This window comes from Bos indicus, chromosome 1 (genome assembly GCF_029378745.1).
Source record: "Bos indicus isolate NIAB-ARS_2022 breed Sahiwal x Tharparkar chromosome 1, NIAB-ARS_B.indTharparkar_mat_pri_1.0, whole genome shotgun sequence".
In the NCBI taxonomy this organism is placed as follows: domain Eukaryota; kingdom Metazoa; phylum Chordata; class Mammalia; order Artiodactyla; family Bovidae; genus Bos; species Bos indicus.
The window spans coordinates 118,414,852-118,430,528 of NC_091760.1; positions in this window are offsets into that span (position 1 = coordinate 118,414,852).

Below are 15,677 nucleotides of genomic sequence, written 5' to 3' on the forward strand. Positions count from 1 at the left end.
TTACTCTTCGTAAGTGAGTCATTTTCTTTTTTTTTTTTTAAGTAAGTCATTTTCATCGGCTTTCAATTCTTATTCCCCAGGAGCAAATACATACTTCCTGGAGAAAGCAGGTAAATTATTTAGTCTGGTCCCAGGATTATTGAACACAGGAGGAAAATATGTTTATTTCCACTCTGAGTGCTCAGTTGCTCAGTTGTATCTGACTCTTTGCAACCGCATGGACTGTAGCCTGTCACGCTCCTCTGTCCATGGAATTTTCCAGGCCAGAAAGCTCGAGTGCCATTTCCTCCAGGGGATTTGCCATTCCTTGCCATTTCCTTCTCCCAGGGATCATCCCGACCTAGGGACCAAACCTGAGTCTCCTGCATCTCTTACATTGGCAGGCTGATTCTTCACCACTGCACCATCTGGGAAGCCCCATAAATATTTTCACTGAAGCTTCAATTGTCCCTAAAAAAACACTTTCCAGAATTTTACATTCTGTGAGCCCTGTGGTAGAAATGTACCCAATAACATTTGTATTTTCACATTTTACAGAAACCATTCCAACACGTTGTATATTATATTATTGAAACAATAACTTGTGAAGTTTTTAAGCCAAGTTATTTAATATTCCCATTTTACAGACAAGGAAATGAAAACTTAGGCAAGTTATGTAATTTGTCCTAAAAGTAAGGTGCTTTAGCTGAGAACTGAACACTGCTATTTAGACTCCTAAATCCATACTCTTAAATAGCACCACAAACAGGTTTTACTATGTTACACTGGAGGCTTTAAAAAGAAGAAGAAAGAAAGTGCTGAGAAATCTGGAGTTAGCCCTTGAAGCTTGCTTAATGTATGAATAATTTGGTCATGGAAAAACTGGGAGGACTTCATTATAATTTGGCCCCAACTCTAAATTTCCAGAATCATGGACTCTAGAGAAGGAGCTATAACTGATCAACAGCAGAGCAGTAATTAGCCACGTATAAATCAACTGAGAAATAGGGGGAAAAAATAATGACGGCATCCTGAGTGTAAAAAGCACTGCATAGCACTTTTGTCCAGGTTGATTAGCTCCTTAATGCAGACAACCTAGAAGCTAGTTTTGTAGGTTCCAAATTATAAACTCTTACAGAGTGAAATGTGTTTTTCAAGGACACAAAGCACCCCCCGCCCCCAAGTCTGACCAGGAAGTTACAAGACTTTTCAAGTGGAAACTTACTTGTGGGGTACTTAATGACCCATGTCACTTCCATTAACGAAATGAAATAAACCACACTTCCCAAAGTCTCTTTAAATTACAGATTTGTCTAAATGGTTCTTTTCAGACAAACAACTGCAAAAATTCCCTCCAAACTATAGAAGCATACTGGATGCATACAGAAGCACATGATGATCTGGAAAAAAAAATCATGAAGGAAAATAAGGGGAATAAGTCATTGATTTCTTCACTCTTCAAGCAGCAGCAGATACTTGCAAGTGTTAGTCTCTCAGTAGTGTCTTGAGTCTTTGAGATCCCATGGACTGCAGCCCTCCAGGCTCCTCTCTCCAAGGAATTCTGCAGACAAGAAGACTGGAGTAGGTAGCCATTCCCTTTTCCAGGGTATCTTCCTGATCCAGATATGGTAGGTCTAACACAAACAATGAACTATCTCTTGGATACTGAATGTTGAAATAGACATTCTTCTGCAGTATCTTCTGCAGGGCTTCCCTGGTGGCTCAGATGGCAAAGAATCTGTCTGTAATGCAGAAGACCTGGGTTTGATCCCTGGGTCGGGAGGATCCCCTGAAGAAGGGAATGGCAACCCACTCCAATATTCTTGCCTGCAGAATTCCATGGACAGAGAGCCTGGTGGGCTGCAGTCCATGATGTCGCAAAGAGTCAGACACAACTGAGCAACTAATACTTTCACTCTCAAATATTTTCTGCTGCCTGAAGAGTGAAGAAATCAATTGTGCTTTCCTCAAGTGGGGTCCATACACTAAATCAGGGCTCTCAGCCTTCACTGTACCTTGCAATCATCTGGGAAGCTTTGAAAATTCCTGATTTTCAAGCCTCACTCCAGACCACAGGGTTTTTTAATTACCCCAGGTGATTCCAAAGTGCCAGCAGAATTTAAAAACAGTGCTCAAAACCAGTGGTTCTCAAAATAAGCAACAGCAGCATCTGGGAAATTGTGGTATGCAAATTCTCCAACCCCACCCCAGCCTCTCTTGAAACAGAAATTCTGGGGGTGGGACCTAGCAATCCTGTTGCCACACGCCTCCAGGTGATTCTGCTTTAAGCCACAGTGCTACTCAGAATCACTGTTCTAAATATAAGGGCTGCATCCTTCCACCTGCAGCTTAAGAGAACACAAGCCTGACCTGCCCCAAACACAGCTTGAGACCTGCGACTTTTGTCTCAAACCAGAAGCCACTATTGACACAACACCCAGGCCTCTGGCTTTAGGTAAATTTTGTGAAGTATCCTGTGAGTATAAACTGTGGGGCTTTAAGGTAGACATGAACAACAGAAGTCCCAGGCCCCAACTCCAGAGCTGGTCCCGTGAGGCAGGCTGGTCTGACACAGAGCACCTACTGGGGACCACAGTCAATAACCCATGGCCAACATTTGGGGGTTTCCTTGCAGGATACATTACACCTTCTTCCAGCTGCCAAAATTTTTGCTCAGGAATTCACCTTTTCCCCTTTCAGTCCTTGAGCAAAGTCTCAGTCTTCAGGAACCAGGCCAGTCACCTAAAGGCTCTGGCACTGAGGACCTCGGCCCCACCTTCCTCTCCCCTCCATCTCCTCCCGTTCTCCTGGCAACCCAAGCACCACCCTGGAGAGCCATCCAGTTCCTCCACCACATACTTCCTGAACTTCCTCATTTCTGAGGACCTTTCCCTAGGCTCAAGCTCACCCATTTCCCCCCACTCCTCCACAAGTCTTTTAAATCCACTAATTCAAGCATCCCACCTCTGGCCCTCAGCCTCCTCCCCTTCCAGCGCCTTTGCTTGGATACTCCTGGTTCACCTCACCTGCCCTTCTCATCTCTTGACCCTCATTCTTCTCCTTTTTTGTTCCTCCTGAGAAAATGAATGGCCCTCACTCAGGGGCAGGGAATTTAAAAAGGCACTTTTTCACCCGTCCAAATACCCATCCTGTCACCACTATTTGAATTTCACTATTGCCTCAAATCTCTGCCACTCTAACACGACGGAGAAAGTCCCTTCTGCTTTTCAAAGGCTAATCAACCTATGTGTTCTGGTCCCTCCCTCTACCCCTTTTCTAAAAATTTTCACACCACTCAGTATCTGCCCTTATTTGTGTCCACTTTTTCAATCATACCTTGAAACTGGATCTTTCTCATCATGAAGAAACATGATGGCTAAACATGCTGGCTTCTCTGGTGGCTCAGATGGTAAAGAGTCTACCTGGATGCAGGAGACCCAGGTTCAATCCCTGGGTTGGGAAGATCCCCTGGAGGAGGGCATGGCAACCCACTCCAGTATTCCTGGCTGGAGAATTCTATGGACAGAGGAGCCTGGTGGGCTACAGTCCATGGGGTCACTACTAACATGTTAAACATGAACACATTATTCCTGACTGAATCTTTCCCTGTATGAAGATGCATGCAGGCATTGTTCTATTCCCACCTTTCTTGCTCATTCTTCCCACAAGGGTTGTTTGCATTTCCTCTCTTTATAGGTTCATCGTTTGTTCCTCAGCCCTTCTGGTCCAGTTTCTGGACGAGTTTACTTTTTCCAATGAAGTCAGCTCCATATGGTTAAACCCAGTGACTTCTCTTCAGTCCTCATTGTCCTTGACTCCTCGGAAGCATCTGACACCCTTGACCATTCCCTTCCTCTCCTCTTTCCTTACTTACTTTTTAATTTTTTTTCAATGTGGACCATTTTTAAAGTCTTTATTGAATTTGTTACACTATTGATTTTTTTGGCCATAAGGCAAATGAGATCTTAGTTCTCTGACCAGAGATTGAACCTGCATCGTCTTCACTGGAAGGCGAAGTCTTAACCACTGGAGTACCAGGGAAGTCCCCTCTTTCCTTTTTATGTCCCCCATTAACCCCCCTAGAAGATACACTTCATGAAAGCACATGGATTATCTGTTTTGTACCTGTTGTATCTATATCCTAGAACAGTCCTGGCACATAGTAAGTGCTCATTAAATATTTACTCAGTGAATGAGTGAATCAATTGCATAAATTTTCATCTCATTATGAAGATGAAGGGAAGGGCAACTAGGAAAGAACATATGATGGGGGTCTATCCTCATATTAGGGAGAAGCACAGTGTGGAAGGCTTCTGGTTTTGACACTCCCACACTCTCCAACTTTTCTTTCCACCTCTCCAACCTCTCCTTCCCAATCTCCTTTACCAGATGCGTTCTCCTTCTCTCACCCTAATGTGCCATTCCTCAGTAATTGTTCCTGGACCCTATTTTCTTCACACCTTAAAACCCCTCCCCAGGTAACATTCAGTTCAGTTCAGTTCAGTTCAGTCGCTCAGTTGTGTCTGACTCTTTGCGACCCCATGAATCACAGCACGCCAGGCCTCCCTGTCCATCACCAACTCCCTAAGTTCACTCAAACTCACATCCATATATGACCACTGGAAAAACCATAGCCTTGACTAGACGAAACTTTGTTGGCAAAGTAATGTCTCTGCTTTTGCATATGCTATCTAGGTTGGTCATAACTTTCCTTCCAAGGAGTAAGTGTCTTTTAATTTCATGGCTGCAGTCACTATCTGCAGTGATTTTGGAGCCCCAAAAATAAAGTCTGACACTGTTTCCCCATCTATTTCCCGTGAAGTCATGGGACCAGATGCCATGATCTTCGTTTTCTGAATGTTGAGCTTTAAGCCAACATTTTCACTCTCCACTTTCACCTTCATCAAGAGGCTTTTTAGTTCCTCTTCGCTTCCTGCCATAAGGGTGGTGTCATCTGCATATCTGAGGATAATTATTGATATTTCTCCCAGCAATCTTGATTCCAGCTTGTGCTTCTTCCAGCCCAGCGTTTCTCATGATGTACTCTGCATAGATGTTAAATAACCAGGGTGACAATATACAGCCTTGACGGACTCCTTTTCCTATTTGGAACCAGTCTGTTGTTCCATGTCCAGTTCTAACTGTTGGTTCCTGACCTGCATACAGGTTTCTCAAGACGCAGGTCAGGTGGTCTGGTATTCCCATCTCTTTCAGAATTTTCCACAGTTTATTGTGATCCACACAGTCAAAGGCTTTGGGGTAGTCAATAAAGCAGAAATAGACACTTTTCTGAAACTCTCTTGCTTTTTGATTACCCAATGGATGTTGGCAATTTGATCTCTAGTTCTTCTGCCTTTCCTAAATCCAGCTTTAACATCTGGAATTTCTCGGTTCACGTACTGTTGAATCCTGGCTTAGAGAATTTTGAGCATTACTTTGCTAGCATGTGAGATGAGCGCAATGGTGCAGTAGTTTGAGCATTCTTTGGCATTGCCTTTCTTTGGGATTGGAATGAAAACTGACCTTTTCCAGGCTGTAGCCACTGCTGAGTTTTCCAAATTTGCTGGCATATTGAGTGCAGCACTTTCACAGCATCATCTTTCAGGATTTGAAATAGCTCCACTGGAATTCCATCACCTCCACTAGCTTTGTTCGTGATGATGCTTTCTAAGGCCCATTTGACTTCACATTCCAGGATGTCTGGCTCTAGGTGAGTGATCATACCATCGAGATTATCTTGGTTGTAAAGATCTTTTTTGTACGGTTCTTCTGTGTATTCTTGCCACCTCTTCTTAATATCTTCTGCTTCTATTAGGTCCATACCATTTTGGAAAATGACACAGGTAACATTAGCTGTGTCATTTTCCATCTGCATACCCGTACCACCTTCAATGAGAAGACCTCAGCCCGGGCCTCTCTTCTGAGCTCCAGACCAGTAGATCCAGTATATTCCTGCCTGCTTAGCATCTGTGCCTGCATGTCTTATCGCTTGTTGTTCAGTCGCTAAGTCATGTCTGACTCTTCATGACTCAATGAACTGCAGCATGCCAGGCTTCCATGTCCTTCACGATCTCCTGGAGATGGCTCAGATTCATGTCTGTTGAGTCAGTGATGCTATCTAACCATCTCATCCTCTATCACTCCCTTCTCCTTCTGCCTTCAATCTTTCCCAGAATCACAGTCTTTTCCAGTGAGTCAGCTCTTCACATCAGGTGGCCAAAGTATTGGAACATGTCCTATATGCACCTCAAATGGAATGTGTCCAGAATTAAGTAGACACACTAGTGCTTCACCATTCCCCATATTTGCTTATTTTCCGTTGTTCTCTGTCTCAACAAGTGACACCACCTTCTGCCTAGTTATTCATGCTTCCTTCTCCCTTATTAATTATCCTTCCCAGAACTGAGCATAATGATTTTAGACATGATTATAATAAATGAGATTCAATCTATTAGGCCCCTCATTCTTTTTTTAATTTTTATTTATTTGGCTGTATCATGATCTTTTGTTGCAGTGTGAGGGCTCTCTAGTTGTGGCACTTGGGCTTAATTGCTCCATGGCTTGTGGAATCTTAGTCCCCCAACCAGGGATTAATCCATTGCTTTGGAAGGTGGATTCTTAATCACTGGACAATCAGGGAAGTCCTCCCTAATTCTTTTATTCTCTACTTACTAGATGTAGATAAATCCCAAGTATAGTACACATACATAACTTTCCTTTACAAAATTGCTTTACCTGGAGTTATTAATTGCCTCTTTTTGGTTTGTTCATCTGTTTGCTAACTATATCTTCCCATACCTCAAATAGCTGTATTAAACACTTCTTAGTACACTGTTTGACTTTGTCAAACTTGATACATAGTCCATCCAATCCATTTTCCTCCAAGGGATATATATTTTTTAAGAATCCTCTCTTCTTTTTATCTTCTCTCACTGTTCCCTTGTTTCCTCGACCCCATGTCTTCTTCCTTTCTTGGTTTACTCTCTCATTTTAACGAAGTATTTCCTTTAGTAGCTTCTGAGAAGCATCATGGGAAAGATTGAAGGCGGGAGGAGAAGGCGAAACAGAGGATGAGATGGTTGGACAGCATCACCGACTCAATGGACATGAGTTTGGGTGAACTCTGGGAGTTGGTGATGGACAGGGAGCTCTAGTGTGCTACAGTCCATGGGGTTACAAAGAGTTGGACACAACTGAGTGACTGAACTGAACTGAGAAGCATCAAGTAAATTTTTGAGGCAGCATGTCTGAAATGTCTTCACCTTATCCTCATATTAGATACTAATTTGGCTAATTTGGCTGAATATAGAATTCCAGGTTGAAAATAACTTTCCATCAAAATTTTGAACTTATTTCATTGTTTTTATTGTATAAAAAGTGCTGTGGTTGAGAAGTTTGATGCCATTCGATTTCCAGTTCTTATATGTGACATGCTATCTATGGAAGATTTTGAGCTTCTCTATTTAGTACTGGAGATCTTAAATTTTGTAATGGACCCTGATACATATATTTTTTATCATTCATTCCTTAAACTTTTACAATCTGAAAACTCAAGTTCTTCAGTTCTGATAACTTTTCTTATATTATTATTATTATTAATTTTCAATATATTATTTCCTTTCTAGTATTATTTTTTATATTCTCTCTTTCTGGATTTAAAGTTTTATTCTTTTTTTCCCCTTGCATCATCTCTTTTTCCTATAACTTTTATCTTCATATTTAATTTTGATTTCTCCCTTTCACACCAGAGGCTTTCCCTAAAAGGCTGTCATCCTTGGATATTGTAGTTCAGCTTAAGCTACACTGTGTGTTTGAATGAGATTGTTGATTTGGTGGCTTTACTGTGGGTCAATTGTATGGCCATCTGGCTTTTTCATAGGGACCTTCAAATGTCAATTTCTGCACGTTTTTATTCTGTGGTAGTTCAGTTTCTCCAGAGAAGATCCTGTGGTCTCCTGCTTGGTGGTGTGTATAAGCTTCCCTTGACTTCCTGGAGTAGGTGGATGGGAAATTTTTGAGGTCTTATAACCAAAAGTGGGATCTGGCTGTTCACTGCTCAGAAGCCAACAGAGAGGCTAGTTTGGTGGAAAGGAAAATTTCCTTTAGTTTGGATCCTGGCAACCAAAGGGAAAAGCAGATGCTTGTCCAAAGGCCTACCCTCCCATCCTCCAACAATCATTGGGCAAGAGCTTTTATAGACAGAGTGTAGGGGCAACATGCAGAAAGAGCATGGTCAGTTCTGACAGTCATCTTGAAATCAGTCATCGGCCATTCTTAGAATTGTGGCAGCCTATGTCATGGCTACAGTCTGGTCATCATGTAGTTAACTTCTTCCACCTGATGGAGGTTTCAGTACTACAAGACAGCTCACAGGATATGGCTCAGAATATTATATATAGCCTCTGAGAAGGAACTAAAGATCCTTCACTTTGATTAATGACTACATTATTATTATTTGGCCTCCTTTGACTATTTTTCTTTGTTTCTGCATTTTCTCACTTCTCTGATTAAATTTATTCTTTGGCTAAGTTTCTTCCACAGACAAAAGACAGGCTGAGGACATGTGAGACAAGGACCATAGGGGTCTTGCTCTGTTTCAGTCTCACTTTTCAGTTAGCAGACTTTCACTTAATCCCTCACTTTCCCAAATTCTGCATCTTGGTTCCGGAATACAGTATCCCTCTAGTTTAGTTTCTGCATGGGTGCTCTCTCCTGTCTCTCTGGGCTTTACAGAGTGATGATATGTAGGGAGCATTAAAATGAATTTATCTAGGCAGAAATTTTGGAATCTGACCTTTCTTAGGAGCTGATACTATCTCCCCAGGGAGAAATAGCTGTGAGTGGCTGGATACAGGCAGGATTTCTTGTCCTTCCTTTGACTCCAGGTTTAGGGTCTCTTTCCTAATTCCCATGTTCCTTTTGCCTTTAGTATTTTATGTCGGATAGGAATATAGCCCTATTGATATGTAAAATTTGGGTAGACCTAAAAGGAAATCAACCCTGAACATTCATTGGAAGGACTAATGCTGAAGCTGAAGCTCCAATACTTTGATCACCTGATGGGAAAAACTGACTCACTAGAAAAGACCCTGAAGCTGGGAAAGATTGAAGGCAGGAGGAGAAGGGGATGACAGAGGATGAGATGGTTGGATGGCTTCACCAACTCAATGGACATGAGTTTGAGCAAGTTCCAGGAGATGATGAAGGACAGGGAAGCCGGGTGTACTACAGTCCATGGGGTCTCAAAGAGTCGGACATGACTGAGTGACCAAACAACAAGTCTTTGTTCTTGTTGTTTAGTCACTAAGTTCATGTCCACTAAGTGGTGTCTCACTTGTGACCCCATGGACTGTAGACTGCCAGGCTCCTCTATCCATGGGTTTTCCCAAATAAAAGTATTGGAGTAGGTTGCCATTTCCTTTTCCAGGGGGTCTTCCCAATCCAGGGATAGAACTCACATCTCCTACACTGGCAGGTGGGTTCTTTACCACTGAGCCACCAGAGAAGCCCAAACCTAACTCTTAAAGATGTATTTGTGCCAGACCTATGCAGTAGGGCTTAGACACACCACCCTTTTGTGCATTGTTGGGGTGATGGGAGAAATGGGAAGAGGCTGGTGAAGAAACTAAGTGTTTGGCTGAAAATCTCTTTGTGGGACTGTCTCTTTGACCAGTGTTTCTTTCCTTGTTTCCTAGAGCAAAACTACTGAGTAGTCATTGCCCATTTGTAAAATCACTGGATTTTGAAAGTTGTCCCCAGTTATGGCAACAACAAAGAAAAACCTTGATGTCTCACTAAAAGAACCTCAGAATTAGACCAAAAGAAGAACGTTTTAGAAGGGGTGTGGAAAAAAGAGCTGGTGACTCTTTTCACAGTTGAGATGAAATACCTCACACCGTGCTAGTCATTATAATGCACATAAATGGCTGAATATTTATGAGCCTCATTAAGAAGGATTAAAAGAAATAGGTGAAACTAATTTTAATAATATAGTTTATCTAATTCACTATTTCCAAAACTATCACTTTGACATGTAATTAGTATAAAATGTCACTGAGTTATATGATATTTTCATGTTTGTTCTGAGTCTTTCAAACCTAGTATATGTTGTATTCCTCCAGCACATGTCAGTTGGGACTTAACATGTTTCAAGTGCTTAATGTGGGCATTGGTTACTGTACTGGATAGTACAGCTCTTAAACCATTCATTACCAGTGGGAGGCAATGGGCTGTGACGATAAGTTATCACAACAGACTGTAAGCTTCTGGTGAAAACCCAGTATATCGAACCATTCCAATGCAAAGTAGGTGTGATTGTCAATAAGCCTTGCACCTTTGAGCTGAGAAAACTGTGGGCCTGCTGGACATAAGGCCTTGGGAGCCATTGAATGGGAACAGGCTTTCTGTCTGAAGGATCAGCTTAAGAAATTCTGGGCATTTTCCTTTCTTGAGGCATCCAGTATTTCTACCTGCCCCCCCCACCACCCCTTTACAAATTAAGGCTTTTATTTTCCTAATTTTCAATGGGAAATAAACTTTTGTGGTAACTAAGGTGTATTTTAGGTCATACCTGAATGATCTAGTGGTTTTCCCTACTTTCTTCAATTTAAGTCTGAATTTGGCAATAAGGAGTTCATTATCTGAGCCACAGTCAACTCCCGGTCTTGTTTTTGCTGCCTGTATAGACCTTCTCCATCTTTGGCTGCAAAGAATATAATCAATCTGATTTTGGTGTTGACCATCTGGTGATGTCCATGTGTAGAGTCTTCTCTTGTGTTGCTGGAAGAGGGTGTTTGCTATGACCAGTGCGTTCTCTTGGGAAAACTCTATTAGCCTTTGCCCTGCTTCATTCCATATTCCAAGGCCAAATTTGCCTGTTACTCCAGGTGTTTCTTGACTTCCTACTTTTGCATTCCAGTCCCCTATAATGAAAAGGACATGGGGTGTTAGTTCTAAAAGATCTTGTAGGTCTTCATAGAACAGTTCAACTTCAGCTTCTTCAGCATTACTGGTTGGGGCATAGACTTGGATTACTGTAATATTGAATGGTTTGCCCTGGAAATGAACAGAGATCATTCTGTCGTTTTTGAGACTGCAATCCAAGTACTGCATTTTGGACTCTTTTGTTGACCATGATGGCTACTCCATTTTTTCTAAGGGATTCCTGCCCACAGTAGTAGATATAATGGTCATCTGAGTTAAATTCACCCATTCCAGTCCATTTTAGTTCACTGATTCCTAGAATGCCGACGTTAACTCTTGCCATCGCTTGTTTGACCACTTCCAATTTGCCTTGATTCATGGACCTAACATTCCAGGTTCCTATGCAATATTGCTCTTTATAGCATCGGACCTTGCTTCTATCACCAGTCACATCCACAATTGGGTATTGTTTTTGCTTTGGCTCCATCCCTTCATACTTTCTGGAGTTATTTCTCCACTGATCTCCAGTAGCATATTGGGCACCTACCAATCTGGGGAGTTCCTCTTTTAGTATCCTATCATTTTGCCTTTTCACATTGTACAGGAGACAGGGATCAAGACCATCCCCATGGAAAAGAAATGCAAAAAAGCAAAATGGCTGTCTGGGGAGGCCTTACAAATAGCTGTGAAAAGAAGAGAAGCGAAAAGCAAAGGAGAAAAGGAAAGATATAAGCATCTGAATGCAGAGTTCCAAAGAATAGCAAGAAGGGATAAGAAAGCCTTCCTCAGCGATCAATGCAAAGAAATAGAGGAAAACAACAGAATGGGAAAGACTAGAGATCTCTTCAAGAAAATTAGAGATACCAAGGGAACATTTCATGCAAAGATGAGCTCGATAAAGGACAGAAATGGTATGGACCTAACAGAAACAGAAGATATTAAGAAGAGATGGCAAGAATACACAAAGAACGGTACAAAAAAGAGCTTCGTGACCAAGATAATCACAGTGGTGTGATCACTGACCTAGAGCCAGACATCCTGGAATGTGAAGTCCAGTGGGCCTTAGAAAGTGTCACTATGAACAAAACTAGTGGAGGTGATGGAATTCCAGATGAGCTATTTCAAATCCCTAAAGATGATGCTGTGAAAGTGCTGCACTCAATATGCCAGCAAATTTCGAAAACTCAGCAGTGGCCACAGGCCTGGAAAAGGTCAGTTTTCATTCCAATCCCAAAGAAAAGCAATGCCAAAGAATGCTCAAACTACCGCACAATTGCACTCATCTCACACGCTAGGAAAGTAATGCTCAAAATTCTCTAAGCCAGGATTCAGCAATATGTGAACCATGAACTTAAGGATGTTCAAGCTGGTTTTAGAAAAAGCAGAGGAACCAGAGATCAAATTGACAACATCCACTGGATCATGGGAAAAGCAAGAAAGTTCCAGAAAAACATCTATTTCTGCTTTATTGACTATGCCAAAGCCTTTGACTGTGTGGATCACAGCAAACTGTGGAAAATTCTGAAAGAGATGGGAATACCAGACCACCTGACCTGCGTCTTGAGAAACCTGTATGCAGGTCAGGAACCAACAGTTAGAACTGGACATGGAACAACAGACTGGTTCCTAATAGGAAAAGGAGTCTGTCAAGGCTGTATATTGTCACCCTACTTATTTAACTTCTATGCAGAGTACATTATGAGTGACTAAACTGAAGTGAACTGAACTGAAGGGGTATTTTATGAGCCTGTTGGGGATTTCTGGAATTCAGATGTAATTTCATTGATGGTGTACTAATAAACAAAGCAGAACAGACTCCATTTTCTTTCTGGGATGGATGGGCCTGAACTCGATTATAACTAATTTCTATATTAATTGAACAAGCATGAATTCAAATAATATGCTACTTTGCCTCAAAATATACTAAGATTCCTGGGATCCCAAATGTATTATCAAGATGATCTAACTCATTCTCATTCTGCAGACCCATTGTCTGGATTGGTAAATACGGCATTTTATCTGAATCTGCTTCATTTCATGAGCTGTTTGCTTGTTACTCCTAAAACAGACATGGCTGGGACAGGAGGGTGGGGTTATCCCCTTTCTAGACCATCTGGCCCCTCTTGTTTCAGATTCTAAGAACCATCCTTGGCTGCTCCAGCCTCCATGTTTCTCATGCACAGGACTGACAGGCATTCATTAAGATGGAAGTGTACACCCTGTTTGACTTTCAGAGGATCAGCAAAATTATTTTTTGTCTGCATGAAAGATGGTACCTTGAAATATTCCAGTCCTGGTCAACTCTTCAGACAAACGACCTGCTTATTGTCAAATTGCCAGCTCAGGCCAAGGCATCTCCCACTCCTGGTCTGCCTGAGTCCCAGCAGGCCTCTCCAACAAGCCTCTCACACGTCTAAAAAAGTGACATTTTAGCAGTCTGTTTATAAAACCGCTGAAGGAACATTTATCATGAGGTGCAAACAGAAGAGGCACTGGAAAGAAATGTTTTTCACCAGGTTTTCCAGAACCCTACATCCCAGGTCTCCTGGACATCTCTTGTTTCCCTGAGCAACCCCTCAAATATCAGAAGAACACGATTCAGCAGAACAGGGGACCCTGGAAGGCAGATACACGCTGTGTGAAAGCTTGGGCCAGGAAGACTGGAGTGTTTAAAAGGGTCAGAATCCACCACAACTGTCCAAGGGATTATTAAAATAATATGCTGAAAGGAAATTTTTCTGATTACAGCAAGAGTCCAAGAGGTTAAGGAACTGCTGATAAAATATCCCTGACTGACTGAGTTGCCCCTGGCATTATATTACATTTTGACAGGCTGCCCATGTTGGAAAACAAATAGATATTCCTTCAACAAGACGGTGACGAATCAATTCTTTTCCAGGAACAGTGGCCACTGGAGCATAGATTTAGGAGCATTATGCAGTTTTCTCTAGTGACTTATCCAGTTTGCTCTCTGCCAACTTGTTTGAACTTCTTTGGGGGAAATACCAGAATCAGAAGTTAATGTCCTGAGGAGAAGCTACCATCAGAACATTACTCATTAACTGAGAAAACCTGAATATAACCAGAAAGATCTGGCTGCAGTCACTGAAGCCAGACCAATATGGAGCCGCTGTCTCTTTCCTCCAGAGGTCACTGGTCAGGCCATCCATGACATGCTTGGGAAATCAGGGAAATAAACTCTGATGGACCACCTAGCCTGTGTTATACTGTTCAAGCAGAGTTACGAGGTCTTCCAAGCACCACAGGATTCCCTATCACTGATCTTACTCAGATGTTTACAGCCGGGGTCCGATCCACCTTGAGGCTACCCTGTGGATCAGCATAATCAGACTGCCCTGGGTGGGGGAGAGCCCATGGAGGAGGGCTTGGCAACCCACTCCGGTATTCTTGCGGAGAATCCCACAGGCAGAGGAGCCTGGAGGGTTATAGTCCATGGGATTGCAAAGAATGAGACACAACTAAGCAATTGAGCACATGTGCACATACACACAGTCACACGCACACAAACACATACCCTCTCATACACTCACACTCAACACAAGCTCACACAGTCACATACACACACACTCACACACATACACACACACGCACACTCGCGATCCACGTCAGATCCAAGAAACTCGCCTCAGCTGGACTAGCTGGCTCTCCCACCCTCCTCTCTTTATTCTCTCCATGTTTGCGCTCTCCTTCTCAGCCAACAAATGGAAATGGAGATTTAAGCAGTGGAGGCAGGGACTTCCCTGGTGGTCCAGTGGTTAAGACTTCACCTTCCATTGCAGGGGATGCAGGTTCAATCCTTGGTCAGGAAGCTAAGATCCCTCATGCCTTCCGGCCCCAAATCCAAAAGAGAACAGAAGTAATATTGTAGCAATGTTCAATAGAGACTTGAAAAAATGGTCCACATCAAAAAACAAACAAACAAAAAAAAGGAGTGGAGGGGTAGAGATGGGAGTCAGGCAAATGTCATGGTGTCCTAGGAAAGGAAAGAGACACACCCTGTAGCCCCTAATAATTAAAAGCCACTCAGAGGAGCCACTTTCTGGCTGAAACAGGAGGTGGGTAAGGAACAAAGGTAAGTCCCACAGTGACATAACGAATATGTCTGCTTCTTTTCTAGGCTGTGGGCACCTTGAAGGCAAGATCTACATCTTAAGGTCTTCCTTTAAAGCAATATGGATTTTTTTTCTGACTATGGAAGAAATCCATGCTCATTATAGAAAAATTGAAAAATATAAAAGATATTTTTGTACAGCTTTTTGAATAGTATTTGGAAAGTAACAGGCACTCAGTAAAATTGTGTTGGAAGAAAGGAAGGAGAGGAGAAGTCTAGGACGCCTATAACTGTGACATCAATCTCCTCATTAAGATGTACATTATTTAGCAGTGGCCACGTGGGGGCCATGAGTCAGGAAGTGCTAAAGCTCAGAGCTGTTCAGGGTGGGGCTCAGGTTCACAGGCTGCCTGTGGCTTTGTTCTCTGGCTACCATCCTGTCTTTGCTCTCAGAAGCTTATCAGGACGCATAAAGTGAATTTACCAGACTGTTAGGAACTGGATTACTTAGCCTGGAGAGAAGAAGCCTTCAGAACAACTTAAAATTAGGATAGCACTATTATTTCTATTATAAAAAGTAGTAAAATTTATTAGTGACAAATTGCAAAATATAAATAAATCCCCCAGAGTTCCAGGCCTGTTGATATTTTGGCACATTCCCTCCAGGCAAGTTCTCTAGATGTATGTTTTTGTCATTTGCTTT